Source organism: Thamnophis sirtalis, unplaced genomic scaffold (genome assembly GCF_051295495.1).
Source record: "Thamnophis sirtalis isolate CommonGarterSnake01/CBP01778 unplaced genomic scaffold, rThaSir2_p1.2 scaffold_5, whole genome shotgun sequence".
Classification (NCBI taxonomy): Eukaryota; Metazoa; Chordata; class Lepidosauria; order Squamata; family Natricidae; genus Thamnophis; species Thamnophis sirtalis.
In genome coordinates, this window is record NW_028261385.1 from 59,486,433 (window position 1) to 59,502,776 (window position 16,344).

The following is a 16,344-nucleotide window of genomic DNA, read 5'->3' on the forward strand; positions in this document are numbered from 1 at the left end:
TTGGAATTCCTATCCCCTCCTTCAAATTGTTTCTGCATTCCCCCCCCCCCCCAGCAAAGTGAGTTGAAAAGTGCCAGCAGATGCAACAGGCCATCCGGCATCTACTCAACATTGTGGCTATAGAGCTTGTCCCCGGGGACCAGGGGGGCAAGGGTTTCTACTCAAACTGCTTCCTTGTGCCTAAGTCTTTGGGAGGATGGAGAGCCATCTTGGATCTAAAGCTTCTGAACCAGTCCTTGGTTTACAATCCTGGCAGGGATTCGGAGAGGGGGATTTTATGGCATCTATTGACCTTACGGAGGCCTACCTACCCATACCCATTTTTCCTGAGCATAGTAGGTACCTTTGCTTTTCCTATTTAGGGGTACACTATCAATACAGGGCCTTGCCGTTCGGGTTGGCTTTGGCTCCCAGAACTTTCACCAAGGTGTTAGGGGTGGTGGCTGCCCATCTGAGAGAGATCCCCATTAGACTTCATTGCTACCTGGATGACATCCTCATCCAGGTGGTGTTCCCAGCCCAGACTAGGCCTGATCTCCATCAGATCATTGAATATCCAAGGTTTGGGGTTCTCAACTAACTTCGAGAAGAGTACTCTCACTCCAGCCACCTGAATTCTCCACCTGGGGGCGGTTATAGATTCCTAGTTGGGTCGAGTTTTCTTTCCCTGGATCGCAGGTCCAGCTTATTGAAGTTAATTAAGCAGATTTGGAGGGATCGTTGTTTTCCCGTAGCCCTTCTCTCCAGCTTGTTGGGGAAGTTCATCTCCTGTATCAAGGTGGTTCCGTGGGCGCGCCTACATGTCAGGATGCTCAAATGGAGGCTGCTACCATATCAGAGGCCTGACTCCAGCAACTCGACGCTCAAAGTACCAGCGACACCGCAGGTGCTGATGTCCCTCAAGTGGTAGATGTCCCCGGCCTTGATCAGGGGCTGTGAATTCAGGGAGCAGGAGCGACTAGTGTTGACAATGGATGCCGGCGTGTTCAGTTGGGGGGCTACCGTCTCTCAGCTGGTGCAGGGCCAGTGGTCTTGGAGCGATCTTCGACACAACATAAATTGGCTGGAGTTCCCGGTGGTTCACCTCACTATGCAGCGGTTCCAAGCCACGGTCGAGGGTCACCATGTCCTTGTTTTAACCGACAATGTCGCAACAAAGGCCCACATCTATCAGCAGAGGGGCACACATTCCAGAGTGCTGCACACCAAGGCGATATCGCTGGGATTCTGGCCGGCGTTGACAATCATCAAGCGGACTGGCTTGAGTCAAGAGACGGTAGACAACGGAGAGTGGAGGTAGTCCAGGGAGTTGTTCCAGAGGGTCTGCCAGAGGTTTGGGAGACCGGTGGTGGACCTGTTCACCACTCCATCCAATGCACAAGTTTCACAGTTCTTCTCCCGGTTCCCAGCTTGGGGAACGGGATCGACACCCATTGAACCAGGTGGCCAGTTGGGCTGCTGTACGCTTTCCCTCCCCTACCTCTCCTTCCCGAGGTCATCCAGAAGGTAGTCAGAGAGCAGGCAGAGGTCATTCTAGTGGCCCCTTACTGGCCCAGGAGGGCCTGGTTTGCGGACCTGTTGAGCTTGTCAGTAGGGAGATCATGGAGGATTCCCCGGGGGGAGGTAAAGTTGTTTCAAGCTGGAAGCTGGTCCATCCAGACCTACAGTGGCTCCAACTTGCCGCATGGAGATTGAGCAGGAGCACCTGAGAGGTGCCCTCTTGTCCCAGAAAGCAATCAGGACCATTGAGGCTTCACACAGACAGTCAACCAACAGGATTTATGATTCCACCTGGGTGAAATTGTTTGTTTCCTGGTGCCAGTCTGCCCACATGACCCCTACTGCAGCCATGGTTCCTCAGGTATTGGATTTCCTCCAGGACGGCTTGGATAAGGGCCTGTCCCTGGCAACTTTTAAGAGGCAGTTGGAGGCCCTAGCCACAGTGATCCCCAGGGAGGGTCCCACTCCCCTGACTTGTTTGCCCTTAGTTAAAAGGTTTCTCAAGGGAGCGGCTCACTTGCGTCCCCTGTCCGTTCATAGGTTCCCCATGTGGCACCTTCCCTTGGTGCTACAGACCCTCATGGCTGAGCCCTTTAGACTGCTATGGACGGTTAGCCAGAAGCTTCTCACCTGTAAGGTGATGTTCTCGGTGGCGATCATCTTGGTTAGGCACTTTTCTGAGCTGGGGGTCCTCTCTTCACGGGAGGATCTATGCATGTTCCACAGCAACAGGATAGTTCTTTGCCTCGACCTGGGATTCCTACCTAAAGTTAATTCAGTTTTCCACCGGGCGCAGGAGGTGGTTCTTCCAGACTTCTCTCCAGACCTGGTCAGAGAGCTAGAGCACAGGTGGCACTGCTTAGATGTAAGACGGGCATTGTGGATTTATTTGAAGCAGACAGCTGAATTCTGGAGGTCTGAGGCTCTGTTTATATCCTTCCAACCCTCTTCTCTAGGAAAAAGGGTTTTCCCTCCCACCATTAGTCATTGGATTCACCTGGCCATCGCCCTTGCCTATAAGGCGCAGAATCGGCTGGTGCCGACCGGTATCACGGCACACTCCACAAGAAGTGTGGCCTCGTCTGTGGCCTGGGCCAACCAGGATCCTACAGATGATATTTGCAGGGCAGCGGCTTGGGCCTCCCCGTCGCCATTTATCTGGCACTATAGGCTGGATGCTTTCACATCCTCTGACGTGGCATTCGGCCTCAGGGTCCTACATCAGGTCCTGTCTGATCAGTGATGGGATGGTATCTTGGGTATATCCCATCTCTGGACCATCCTGCAAACCCACTTGAAAAATGTCAGTTGGTCTTACCTGAACTGTTATTTTAAGGTTTTTAGGATCGTCCAGTTCCCACTCTAGGTTGAGTTAGACAGTATTGGGGGTGGAGGTGTCTCCTTTGTGACTTGTTTTCAGGATCTCGGGAGCGTATACTGCATTGAAACTGGAGTCAGAAGGGGGAGCTCAAAGGCGTGACTTCAGCTTCAACCCAGTCTCGAGGCCAATTGGCTGTGATAATACCATCTCTGGACAATTCAGCAAACAACTCTTAAAATAACAGTTCAGGTAAGACCAACTGTCAATTGATCAAAGTTGAATGTTTCTTGGATCAGTAATTTCCGGACATAGAAAAGGCTACTCTTAAATTCCACAAAGTTTTGCAATCTGAGCACTGGTAAAATATAAATATTCCACATTAGAAATACTATTTTGAGAGAAAGTATGTTTGGTTGTTGTGAAACTATCGAGCTAGAAATGAGGCGATTATCAGGCAAGATTTTTCCAACAAGGGGATTTCCAGGACTCAGTTTTCTAAGAGTTTTTGAAGGCTTTGACAAACTAAAATTCTTAGCATTCTTTTTTTTGCTTTTTGGCTGAGTGAAGAAACCATTTAAAGTGGTAAAAAGTCAGCAAATCTACAATGTGGTTTTCTTCTATGAACACAAATCTCTGAGTCATTTTTCCATTTTATTGTAATCCAGAGAATGAAATTCTTCCATTCGTGTACTCTTATTTTGGACTCTAAATTCAGATTTTATTAAATCCTCTGACAGAAATCTATTACCTTTTTTTTTTAAAAAGTGTGCATAAGGTTCCAAAAAAGTTTTCTACAAGTGTGTTTTTGTTTGCACGCTGCTCTTCTTAAAGTGGTTTTATTCTAAAATGAATTTTAAAAATGGTTCTATAGATCCCAAGACAAAGCAGTGCACGACTGAAACAGCAAGAGATCATACGTAAAAATAAACTAGTGCTTAACCAGTATGGGAGGAGCTGTTTTTAATTATTGTGATCATATTCTATTCTGAGAAAATGGATTTGGACTACTGATCAGTCTCTTGGTCTCAGGATTTCTCAGAGCTCTACTTTGCCTTCTTTATATAACATCTGCATAAAGGCTCCCCCAAAAATTGACCCAAATTAGGAAGTGAAAGACTCAGTATTATTCTGGAGAGTTTCAATTGTACCTTCTTTATTTCAAGTAGTGTCAAGATGGTTATGAAACTACCATTGGGATTCACCCATTGAATGGACATACGGTAGCAAAGGATGAGCTAATTATGAGTATTAGTTCTTTCATACTCAGAAGGAAAGACCCTGATATCAGAGGAAGCTATTACTATAACAAGGCAACTGATCTTACTATTCCAAAGAGAAAATTGCCAAGATTTGAACCATGTTCAGACTGGTTTGGACAGGTTCTGGTGAACCAGTAGCTCCGACAATCAGCTGGGGAGCGAACCAGTTTGCTCTGATGATCAGGTGGGCCCTCCCTCCCCTGCGCTTTACTTATCTATATCCTCTCAGCTGATTCACATAGCAGAGTGGATTGCCATGCCTCACCTGTGTTACTACCCAGAAGTAACATGGAAGATAGATTTTGTTAAAACTGCACATCTGCACGAGCGAAGCACAAAATCAATGAACAAGATCCCACCACTGCATGTATACGTCCGAACTACACTCTGTTGTTTCTCTGCGTCATATAATGTATGTGGGTATATGCATAATTTTATTTATTTAATTTTGGTCATGTTTATGTAGTGTATATTGGAGGTGGTGATCCTTTGATGCCACAAAATTTCATTTTAATATATGCTGATTAGTGTACATTTAAAGTGACAATACAGTTATTCTAAGTCTAATGGATTGGAAGATTTTAAGAGTCAAAATGGATATTGAAGTTTCTGTTACTAATATATCCATCTTAAGTTTTATTTTACAGAAAAATAGCCTGTAGGTTAAAGTTGCCATTAAAGTAATGATACCCAGTGGGGGCTGCTGCTAAATTATGCTAATTTCAATATCTTACTATCTTTGTTTAGTAAGATCCAGGGCTTTATTGAAATTCATATTTAAGAAGGGATACACCAATATGAAACAATTTGTTAGTTATTGCTACATACCATCTAGATTTAAAATTACCGCAAAGTAGAAGCAGCAAAAGTCCCATAGGAGATGAATAGATTCTAAACCAGTAAGGCATAATTAGTTTCCAAGTTTTTGGATGTGGCTTGCTTCCAAGCACATATGAGCATTGGAATCTGAAGTTAGCTACCAAAGAAGCTGAAAGAAATTAAGTAGCAAATTGGTACATAGGAGGGAGAAAAAGTGATGGAGTAAAAGAGAAAGAAGCAAGTCAATAAGAGAAAGAAAGAAGCCATTTTGCCATCAAATTTCAGTGTCATAAACTGGGAATTTTCTGGAGGCTGTAAAATAGAGATTAGGAGTAATATGTGGTATTTAGTCCTTGGTACTACAAATCCAAGTATATAATGTAGCAGATGTAAAGAAGAAGGACTTGGGAGAAGATTAGACAAGAAAACAATATGAAGAAACTGTGAGATTATATGTACTATGCCTAAAACAGTTTTGCAATAGAGAGAATAAAACACAGTTTTCTTGGGAATCTCTGTAAAGCATCCTCTAGGTTCTCCCCTTGCACATATGTGCTAGTTGACTCTAGGGGGCTGTGCTCATCTCCGTTTCAAAGGCAAAGAGCCAGCACTATCTCAAGACATCTCCATGGTCATGTGGCTGGCATGACTAAACGCTGAAGGCGCCAGAACGCTGTTACCTTCCCACCAAAGGTGGTTCCTATTTTTCTACTTGCATTTTACATGCTTTCAAATTGCTAGGTTGGCAGAAGCTGGGACAAGTAACGGGAGCTCACTCTGTTATGCGGCGCTAGGGATTCAAACTGCCGAACTGCCGACCTTTCTGATTGACAAGCTCAGCCTCTTAGCCACTGAGCCACTACCTTTCAGCATCCTCTAAGAAAGAATACAATGTGAGCTTTGGATTGATCATTTCTTCTCAAAAGCATGAAGAAAACCTCTCTTAAGGAAGAGAAAAAGATTCATACCTAAGTAAGTTTTTATTTGTGTTTTCCTCTTGTTTCCCATTAAGAATGATTGTTTTGTGGTAACTTTGGAAGAACTAGAGGCTATATCCTAGTTGGGTACCATTGCCTCTCAAGGAAAGGAGTTGCATAACTTCAGCATACCAGCATAACTAATGCTGGTTTACTTTATGTACAGCAAACATAAAGTAAAATGCTAAATAGTTTCCACAATATGGTGTCCAACAACTTAATTCATGCTAATTATTATGCGGTGCATTCCAATTTATAAATTAGTAGCCTAAATTTCAGAAATAGTAAAAGCAACTTGGTTGCAATTAGACTCCTCTTAATGCAGTTGAACTGACTTCTAAATAGGTGTGCAGAGAAAGAGATTAGGCTAAATCAAACTAGGCTACATTGCATTTTCTTCCAGTACACTCTTTCAAAAATATATTCTACTACTGCCAGATTTTCTTCTGTCCCCTAACCAAATAGTGCAAAGAGCTTTGTTACTATATCTAAGTTATTTTTTTCCCCTGAATAATCTTGTAAAGTGATTCATAGTCTACAAACTTAAGTTGCAGAAAAATGAAATAAAATAAAATATTGCACCTCCTCTTTTGTTTTGCTTTTATCTTCAAAAATATATATACTGGTACCTGAGTTTTGACCAAAAAAACCTGTATAGTCAAGGATGAAACACTCCTCTGAGCAAAATCTTTTCCTTGCCCTGTCCTATTTTGAGATTTTAATAGCAACATAAGAGAGGCCTGCCTTTCCACATCATGATTGATTTCACCACAACTTCTGAGTTGAAGTCAGCAGTAAAAAAAAAAGTTTCCATTTCTACTTTAAGAATAAGGTCACATCCCTCTGGATTTTTACACAATGCCTTACAAGTCTTCTACAATATTTACAGTGTTATGCCACTCTGGGAATATACAATACTGGAGGTATTCAGGTCTTTCAATCTACTGTATATATTTATGCTACTATTGTAAATGGTTGGTAATGGAAAATGGATTTTTTTTCCTTATTAGATATATATCTCACTTTTAATTTTGTTCAGCTCAAGGCAGGGCACATCATTTTTCCTCTTCCTATTTTTCCCATACCAAAAACAACATTCCTGTGAAGGGATTGGGCTGAAAAAGAATTACTGGTTTCCATGCCTAAGGGAGGAGTGGAATTCAGAGCCTTCCCATTTAACCACTACTGGTTCTCAGGGCTTTGCACTGGAAATGAAGGACTGAATTGCTTTGTAACATTCAAAAGTTTTTACTACCGGTTCTGTGGGCATGGCATGGCTTAGTGGGCGTGGTAGGGGAAGGATACTGAAAAATCTCCATTCACACCCCACTCCAGGAGAAGGTTACTGCAAAAACCCCATTTCCTCCCGATCAGCTGGGGCTTGGGAAGCAGAGAATAGATGGGGGCAGGGCCAGGCAGAGGTGGTATTTACTGTTTCTCTGAACTACTCAAATTTTCCACTACCGGTTCTCTAGAACTGGTCAGAACCTGCTGAATACCACCTATGCTTTGTAACTTATGCCTTGAATGCAATTTTGTACTCATAAAGTTGCCATTTGCAACAACAAAGAACACCTTTAAATGAAGACTTTAATTTAATTTCCTATACTGAACAGTGCCTTCATTCTTTGGGACAAGTGAAGGCAACTTATTGCAACATAATTGTAGTGAATAAAAAGGATGGTCTTGGAAGACAGAAGGAAGATGAGCTGCAAGGCAACAATCAGATGAAGAAAAACTTGACCCCAGGCCAAAATTTGTTGTTTGTCAAAAGGCATAAACTTTCCTCTTGCTGCAGTTATCAGAAAAATAAAAGAGGCAAGAAAGGTAGCATATTTAAACTGATAAGATTCTGTTATTACATGTAGTCCTCATTTAGTGACTGGCTTATTTGCAGTTATGATAGTGATGAAAAAGTAACTTAGCAACCAGTCTTCTCATTTAAGACCTTTGTAGATCTATAAAAAAAGTTGAAGTAAGATTGTAAAATCATGTTTCACTTAGCAACCACTTTTCTTAACAACTCAGTTGGTGGTCTCAATTGTGGTTGCTAAATGAGGACTACCTGCATAACAGTGGTGGGCTCCTGCTCCTGTTGCAACCGGTACGCTGCAACGGGGCCCAGCGTCCACCATGTGCATACACGCAGCGCACACATGTGTACTCACCACCTGTAATGCTCCAGCTGCTCGGTCAAGCATCGCACAGGCACCATATGCTCCATGCGTATGCGCAAATGCCCTGGTTGGCTCAAATAGAGGTAAGGAGAGCAGGCGGGCGGATGGGCTCTCTGGAGCACTGTACCGGAATAGTACCTAGTGCTCCCAGCAGGCACCGGTACGCCCGTACTGGGGCGTACCGGTCGTATCCCACCACTGCTGTATAACTGTTTTAACAAAAGTAGCTTTTGGCCTGACTGGGTCTGTGACTTGGTCTGGTCTACTTGATAGAGGTGACAATAATAGAAGGCTACAGTCCACTTTATCCAAGCATGGAGCATTATGTTGAGAAAGAATGGTAAATACCACCCACACTTGTAAGAGAGAATAGTAAAAAAAAAGATAACCATTTGTCTGAAATGGTACAGGGTTTCTGCCTAAGCAGGGAATTGGTCTAGAAGATCTCCAAGGTCCCTTCCAACTCTGTTATTCTATTCTATTCTATCTCTAGAAGTTCATAGAATTGGAAATCCACACACAAACTCTTCAAATTCCAGTGAAGCAAGTTAGAGTCAGCAAAGTGAAGAGGCAAAGTTAGACATTTGTTCCAACTGTGAACTTTTAATTGACTCCGGATTAACATCAGCACCTGTACCTGCATAATATTTGTTGAAAGGATAGGGTCCTTAAAAACCAGTTAATTTTGTTACAGATATAGTGCGTGGAACAAAAATAACTTCCCTAGGAATCTAGAAGCAATTATGTAGCCACCGAAAATTTATGAACTAAAGCCTTAGCAAGACCAGCTCTCAACAACATTTTGAAAGAAAAGTCAACTTATTGGTATTAAATAGCACATAGTTAATCACGAAGATAATCAAAGACTTTTAATCATTAGGCCACAATTTCCTAAGCATGCATGCTTGGCAATAAGTCCCACTGAAGTTAGTGGCACTTGTATTTACAATTTGTGGCTCCTTGCATCAGTCATATTTTTTACAGATGGCCTTGCAAACAAATCTTTGACTAGATCTTGTTTCATCAAATGGAAAGCAAACAATTTTTGTGACCAGATGTTTAAAAATCTTAAGCTTGCATTCTAAAGATGTGAAAGAATAGATTAAGCAGTCCAGAAGCTGTTTGCTCTTTTGTAAGCCTCTTATTATTATTCCCCTAGCCCCCAGGAATGTATATGTTTTACCCCTCACTGTAATAACAAAGCATGGATTCTGAGAGTGTAATGTGATAGCTTTGCACAATATGAACATCAGATGAACATCCAAAGTTTCCTTGTACAAAGTCAAGTCATTCATGCTTCTGGTCTGTGTGTGCAGTGATTAAGCTGTTAAGCTAAGAGTGAATACACCTAGAGTCAAGTTCATCCTCAGCCATGGAAACAGAATAGGTGATTTTGGATTAAGTACCGTATTTTTCGGAGTATAAGACGCACCAGAGTATAAGATGTACCAAGGTTTTGAAGAGCCAAAATTTTAAAAAAAGTTTTCGCACTCCCATTTTCGCTCATTTCTGCTCTCCCCAGCCCCCAGGAGGACTCTGAGAGCCTCCTAAAGGTTCTGCACGACCATTTTGGTGAAGGGGATGTGGTTTCAGGAGGCCAAAATTGCTATACTGATTTTGAGGGGAAGTCTTATATTCCGAAAAATACGGTATACCTTAGCCCACCTTAGGGTTGATATGAGGTAAAATTAAAAGAAGATGAGCTTGGTATGCTGTCCTGGAGAGACAAGAATTAATATAAATTTATTTAATAATGGACAGCAACACTCCAGGTTTCATCCCTAACTTCGTTTACAGACAGATATACTGTAGTTAACTATATTTCTGCACAATATATTTGAACAGAAAAAGTTATTTGCTTGCAATGGAGATGAGGATTGATGTGGAGCAGAGGTATCAAACCTGATTACATCACAGGCAGTATCATGACATATCGGGTAGTATCGCGACGTATTAGGATGTTTTTTGCCTTTGTGAAACTGGGGTGGCCGAGGCCTGCACAGGCCTGGGTGTGGCCTGCATGGGCCTGTAGGCCACCAGTTTGACAGGCCTGAGGTAGAGGAAGGCCAGGGGAATTAAAAAGTTTATCGTCTTTTTAATTCCCCTGGCCTTCCTCTACACCATCTCCATGCACCATTTGTTGAGGAGGGTGGTCTGCACATGCCTTTTTTAATCAATAGACTTGGCTCTCAAACAGAGATTTCTCCCAGACCTGTGAGCAGCTTGGAAACTGTAAATTAATTGCTACATGAAAGGATGTGCAAAGCAGATGTTTGATACTGCTGAATGATCTCCCCTCAACATAGTAGGAAAAACAGTATCAGACTTAGAGATAGGAAGAGGCTTTTAGAGGTATCTCCCCCACTCCAGCCCCCGCCACTTTTTACAGGAATATATTTTTAACAGTATTTGTGCAAAGAAATGGAGTGCAGCCTTGGAAAGCTTACATAGAGATGAGTATCTTTGACTTTAAAATGCCACAAAAATCTATATCTCAGTTGCAAAGATGTGCAGGAGGAGGAAGATCTGATGTCAGTGGAGGAGATCTGATCTTGCCAAACCCTCCAGGACTTTATCTAAAGTGTTAATGGTCCTGTCTCTGAATTCAAAGAAAAAGAAAGTGTGTTCAGCTATATCAAGATGTGGCCAGGAAGCACAAAATCTGCAGTCTTTCTAGTTCCTAACCTGGAGTCGCAGAAAATATAACACCTTTGCAGCTACCATATATAATGTCATCCTACTGTACCAGAAAAGACTTTTGGAAGCTAAAAAGAAAAATTAAAATACAATTCTTTGCTTAAGAGAGCAACTGTTTTTACGCACGCTTGCACGCTCACGCGCACACACAGACACACAGTGTGATTGATTTGCCTGTTGTTATTTCTTAACAATGGTATCTCTTATGCCAAATTTATAGAACAGTGTTGTCAGTGTGTCTCTTGGTGTGTGGGGAAAAAAAACTTTTCTGGTTTTCTGCCAGGCGCTAAGTCTAAACATGTTCTGCATGCAGTGTAAGTTTTTATTTCAGTTAGCCTTGGTGGTAGTAATAGAAGGCTGTGTGTTAATAGTAATAAGTTTTTTACACTGTATTTTATACTGCTAGGAGACTAGTGATTGACCACTGAAAGGGTAGGTTGCAGGACTAGATAGGCCAGGGGTCCAATCCAGCAGGCAAACTTTATGATCTTATACAATTGTAAGGAGCGGGGGATGAGTTGAATATAAAACAAGGACAAAACCTCCTTACACTTTTCATGCATGAAGAGATAAGAAAATTATTCAAGGGCATGACGTAAATAAATTAAAAACCATGTAACTTTAATGTACTGTAGATAGAAAAGGACATGTTACTTGTGTAGTTTCTCCTCCCCCCTCCCTCTATTCTTTATGAGTTTAACAGATTTAAGAGTAGCTTGGAAGTAGCTCAATACAGCAATGTAGCCCCAAATAAGAAGAGACCCAACGGTGAAGAAAACTTTCTCTTCTTCCAGTAAACTTTTCCCCTCCCCAAAGCACTGAAAACAAAATAACAGCAAATGTTTTGTAGAACATATGGAAAGCTTATTATGTTTTAATCATGTGTTATTTATTATTTTGATTTCAGAAGAGAAACATAAAGAGGTCTCCTCTGACAATTCATTGCAGTAGTAAATGCTTACATAAGGAATGCCTTAATGTTCTTGAATCCAAGATTTTTGTGATTTAATAGGATAAGTGATCATATGTAGTTCATGTTTTCCTGAAAATGCTTTCCTTGTTCTTTGACAGAGTGTTCTTGGAACTAAATGAAGAATGGGACTGTTTGTCTTGTTAGGTAAATCTCAAGACATATATTGCAGATTTTATTTTAAAATGTTTTAATTCAGAAAGTTTGCATATAACTATGTACAAATCAATTAAAGTTTGAATTAATAAGCACAATCCTTCTATCAGGTTTTTACAAGAGTGCATTTTTTTCAAGGAAGGAGGGAAATTAATTTTGCTTCTCATTTTGCACCTTCATCTTCAGAAAACAGGAAAATAGTGAAAATTGTTGGATCTCTATTGTCCTCACCGCTGTCTTGATTTGCAAAATGCAGTTCAGTCAGGACAATTTTTAAAAATCACATGCATTTTGTAACAAGACCCTGTGTGGGTCGTATAAGTTTGTAAACATTTGTCCAACATGTGGAGTGTTTGAGTTTTAGTGTTCAAATCAAAGAGAATTGGTTCTTGAAGTAGTTTCCTCATCTGCATAAAGATACCATTGTAATTTTGGAGTTACAGTTTCTTAGAAAGTAAACCTACACAATGGACTCTTTTCTTCTCAGGCTCCTCCTAATCAATCCATGCATGTTCCACAAAAAGTCTTTCCAGGAGATGTCCTGCAGTCTTCCATGTGCTGTGAGGAAATTTGCACTGCTTGATGAATGTTTCCAATTTTGGAACACTTCCCCTTCTCTGATTTGATGCACTTTGGATGGCTTTGTTAATCTTTCATTAATACAATCACGAGGCAACCCTGCTCATTTAGAAAATGTGATAAGGGCTTTCCTGTTTCATGTCTTCCTGCTTATCATAACTGCTAGTTTTTAAATGTAATTCTGACAGATTCTTCATTCATCCTGTACTGTGATGATCCTACATTAGTTCCTGGATGATGCATTCAATTTTTCCCTTCCTATTGCTCAGAACTTCATCTATCTCCGCCAGTCCACTTCTGTTTCCTTTGTGTGTTATCTTACATACTTCTATGACTTAATTTCTATGTTCACCTCTCAAAATGTATATATCAAGGTGTCATTCTCTCCCTTCCACTCCAACTCATTTTGGTGTTAATCCCTCCATATCCAAATGGCAGATAAAAACTTTTTGGATAACATTTATCTAACCTTCCATCAGCCATGTTGCTGTGCTTGCAATATATAGAAAGTTGAATTGTGGGTGATGGCATGGGAGAGAAGGAAGACATGCCTGTAATTTGCTTTTTATGTAGGCCAAGTGGCTACATAGGCAACACTCTGTCTCTACCTTCACTTCCTCGAGGAATTCTGGAAACGAACCCAAGGATATGTAAACTGAAAGCTAGTGAAACACTGTTCCCAATGTTGCTAGATAGACTTATCATCATACACCATTAATTTTTAGGTCAGCTGAATTAGGCTGGGTAGTGCTGGAAAAAAAATCTTAAAGTTCTCTCCTTGATTCTCCTTCTCCTTGCCCACAGCAGCTTTTAGATGTTCTTTTTCTTTCTATAATGCAGTGCAGTCACATACAGAACATGAGAAGGACTATACATAAAAACAAGTTGTATATCAGTCAAATGGCTCTTAGGCAACGGGGGTAAAAATGTACTGTGATTAAAAGTTTTCTCCAAGTTGTTGGGAAATTTGGAGAAGAGCAAAAGGTTTTGTAGCCCAGCCCCCTTACAAAGTGTACTAAGAGTGTTTTCTTGTTTTATGGAACATGAAAACTAAAATTCTTTGATACTTCTTCACATGTATAGAAGACAGAATAACCCTAATAAGAAGGCTACATTCTGTTTGGGTTCTTTTCCAAATGACTTTGACAACTGCAATAAATCACTCTTGAAATGTTTTGCAAATTTCAAAGGCCAATCAGAAAGAATTTTAGTCCCTCACTGGTTAACGTTACTCAATTTACTTTTAACACTGAATTGAGTGAAATGTAATCCCCTGTGTTTTCGAGAAAGGCTCATGTTCTCTGGGACAATCTGATCTTAGACTGTGTATTACTGCTATAATCAATCTGGACAGTTTGTTAGAAAGAGCAATTGGTTTTTGATCACTTTACTTAAAAGTGACATAGATGTTCAGGTTGCAGCTAAGACTAACAAAAACTTATCAATGGACATATTTTCCTCTAGACAAGATTAATGGGCTACAAGACCCTTTAAACATTTTGTTTCTTCTCCCCCACCTCAACATTGCTGAGCTGTTTACTACACAATGCCTATGACCTTGTTTTTAAACACATTCATATCCTACTGTGCATTTTTTCTATGCATATTTAGGTAGTTAATATTTCTGCCTTACTATTCTGTCCCACAGACTTATAAAACTAACATTTAGAGTCTGCATGTAAATTTTATATAATTTAGGAAAATATATATAATCTACAGTATATCAAATGGATATTCTCTGATGGAAAATCATAATGTTTTGTATGGATTGACTGTTAGGCAAAAGGAACTTTTGGGGGTGATGAATGTACATATATCACATACATTTAGATTTAACGGACATGTGCTTTAACAGACAACCCTTCCCTCAAGTTTCTGTAAAATTGAGGCTTTAGGATTTCTTATATATTATTGCTCATTCATTCTAAATATTAAATGAAAACCTACCTGAACAGTTTGCTTTCTCCCTACTTTACTTAGTTAATCTGAGAAAAAGCTTGTTGATGCTTAAAACTCCCTATTATTTTTTATCCAAATCTATAGTAACCAGGGTTTTTGTTAAGCAATAAAATATAACATCTGTAAAAAAAAGTTTCATATGAGAACAATGAATCTCATGAATTGCTATACTTGCAATATCCTATTTTCCCTTTTAATATATAAATAGCTTTTCATTTCAGTTTATTATCACCAGGAATTAGCCAAACCTTAAAATTTAGTTTATGTTATCAGAGGATTGAAGTCAGTATGTCATGATTTCAAAATGAATTTCAAATTGGCAATTATAGAACTGGCCAGTAATTTGATTGGATAGAACATGATTGATAATGTGCTGGAAAAATCTAGAAGCATGAACATAAGCCAAAAAGGCGGAAGGCTTTTTCACTGATCCCTAGTCTCCCCTAGGTATGTAACAATCTGTCTGAGAAGATAATCCTTAGAGGGAAGAATAAGTTAAAATGGAAGAAGCCATTCCATTCATAGCAGAGAAAAAGGGACCTTGTGGTTTTATACCTGGATGCCATTCCAATTTTCGGACTATAATTTTATTAAGACTTTGATTATAATGGTGAACTAAGCTAAACTAAACTTAAACAACATAGAATACAAGGAAGGACTAAAAAGTGCAAGAAAAAAGAAAAAGAGAAAATAAGAATAAAGAATATATATATATATATATATATATATATATATATATATATATATATATATATATATATATATATATATATATATATATATATATATATATATATATATATATATATATATATAGGAAGTGAATCCCAACTTTCAACACAAGTATATAATTTAGTGATTCTTCATCCCTTCTAAGGTTACAAACATTGACCTCTTCACCCCATACCCTGCCTATTATTTATAAACAAATAAAAAATATTTTCATTCCTGCTATCAGCAAAAAGTCCATAAAGGATGGTCAGAAATAACTATATATTGTTTTAACCCTGCTCAAATAAACCAATTTTATATTCCTTCCTTTTCCTCCTAACAGTCTTAATCTTTAGTTTATTCAAATATTGCTATAGGATTTGACTTTTCTTCATTTCTTCTTTAGCCCATCACAGAGTTTTTTCAAGGCATTAATAAGCCTCTTTTAAACCCAATAGAAAAAAAATCCAAGTCACTCTCTTGGTTTGTCATTTGTGATTTCCCTTTTAAAATTTAAAACCTTGGATGGTAAAATAACAAAGTAGATCCATTTTCTTAAAACATTGTCTCATTCTCTTGGCCTGTCAATTGGAAATCAATTTTCAATACCATCTCTATCCTGTTAGATAATACATTTTGTCATACATCTATCATTTCTTCAAAAAAAGTATTTTGGACATAGCCTGTCATTAAAAACAGACATTATTGCAAACATTGTGGATAGTGTAGCTATTATTTTATAACTCCATTCTTCAAGTCTCTTTCAATATTTTTATTGTTATAATATTTTGCAGTATTTACGGGCTTGTAATTTTTTTCTACTTAAAAACTTTAGTCCTCTCTATTATCATTTTTGAAATCATGAAATTGCTTGCCTTTGTTTCCTCTTGTAAAAACCAAATAGGATTATTTCCCATAAAAGTTGTTTGCTCCTTATAATTAATCTTATTGTAAAAGAATCAATATTCTAAAATTATTTGGACCCTTAGTCTATTTATAATTTTCTAAGATCAAATTTCACCAGACATCCCTGGAAGTCTGACATTCCATCAATATCATTCGTTTGCATAATGTCAGATAAATATCCTAGACACTATCCTTCTACCATTAAGATTATATTTATGCCCTGACACTGGCTGTCTTGATTGTTATGCTATCACAATTAGTACATTTATTTCATTTTTATTTATTGATACTATGCTATATTTGTCTCTGCATT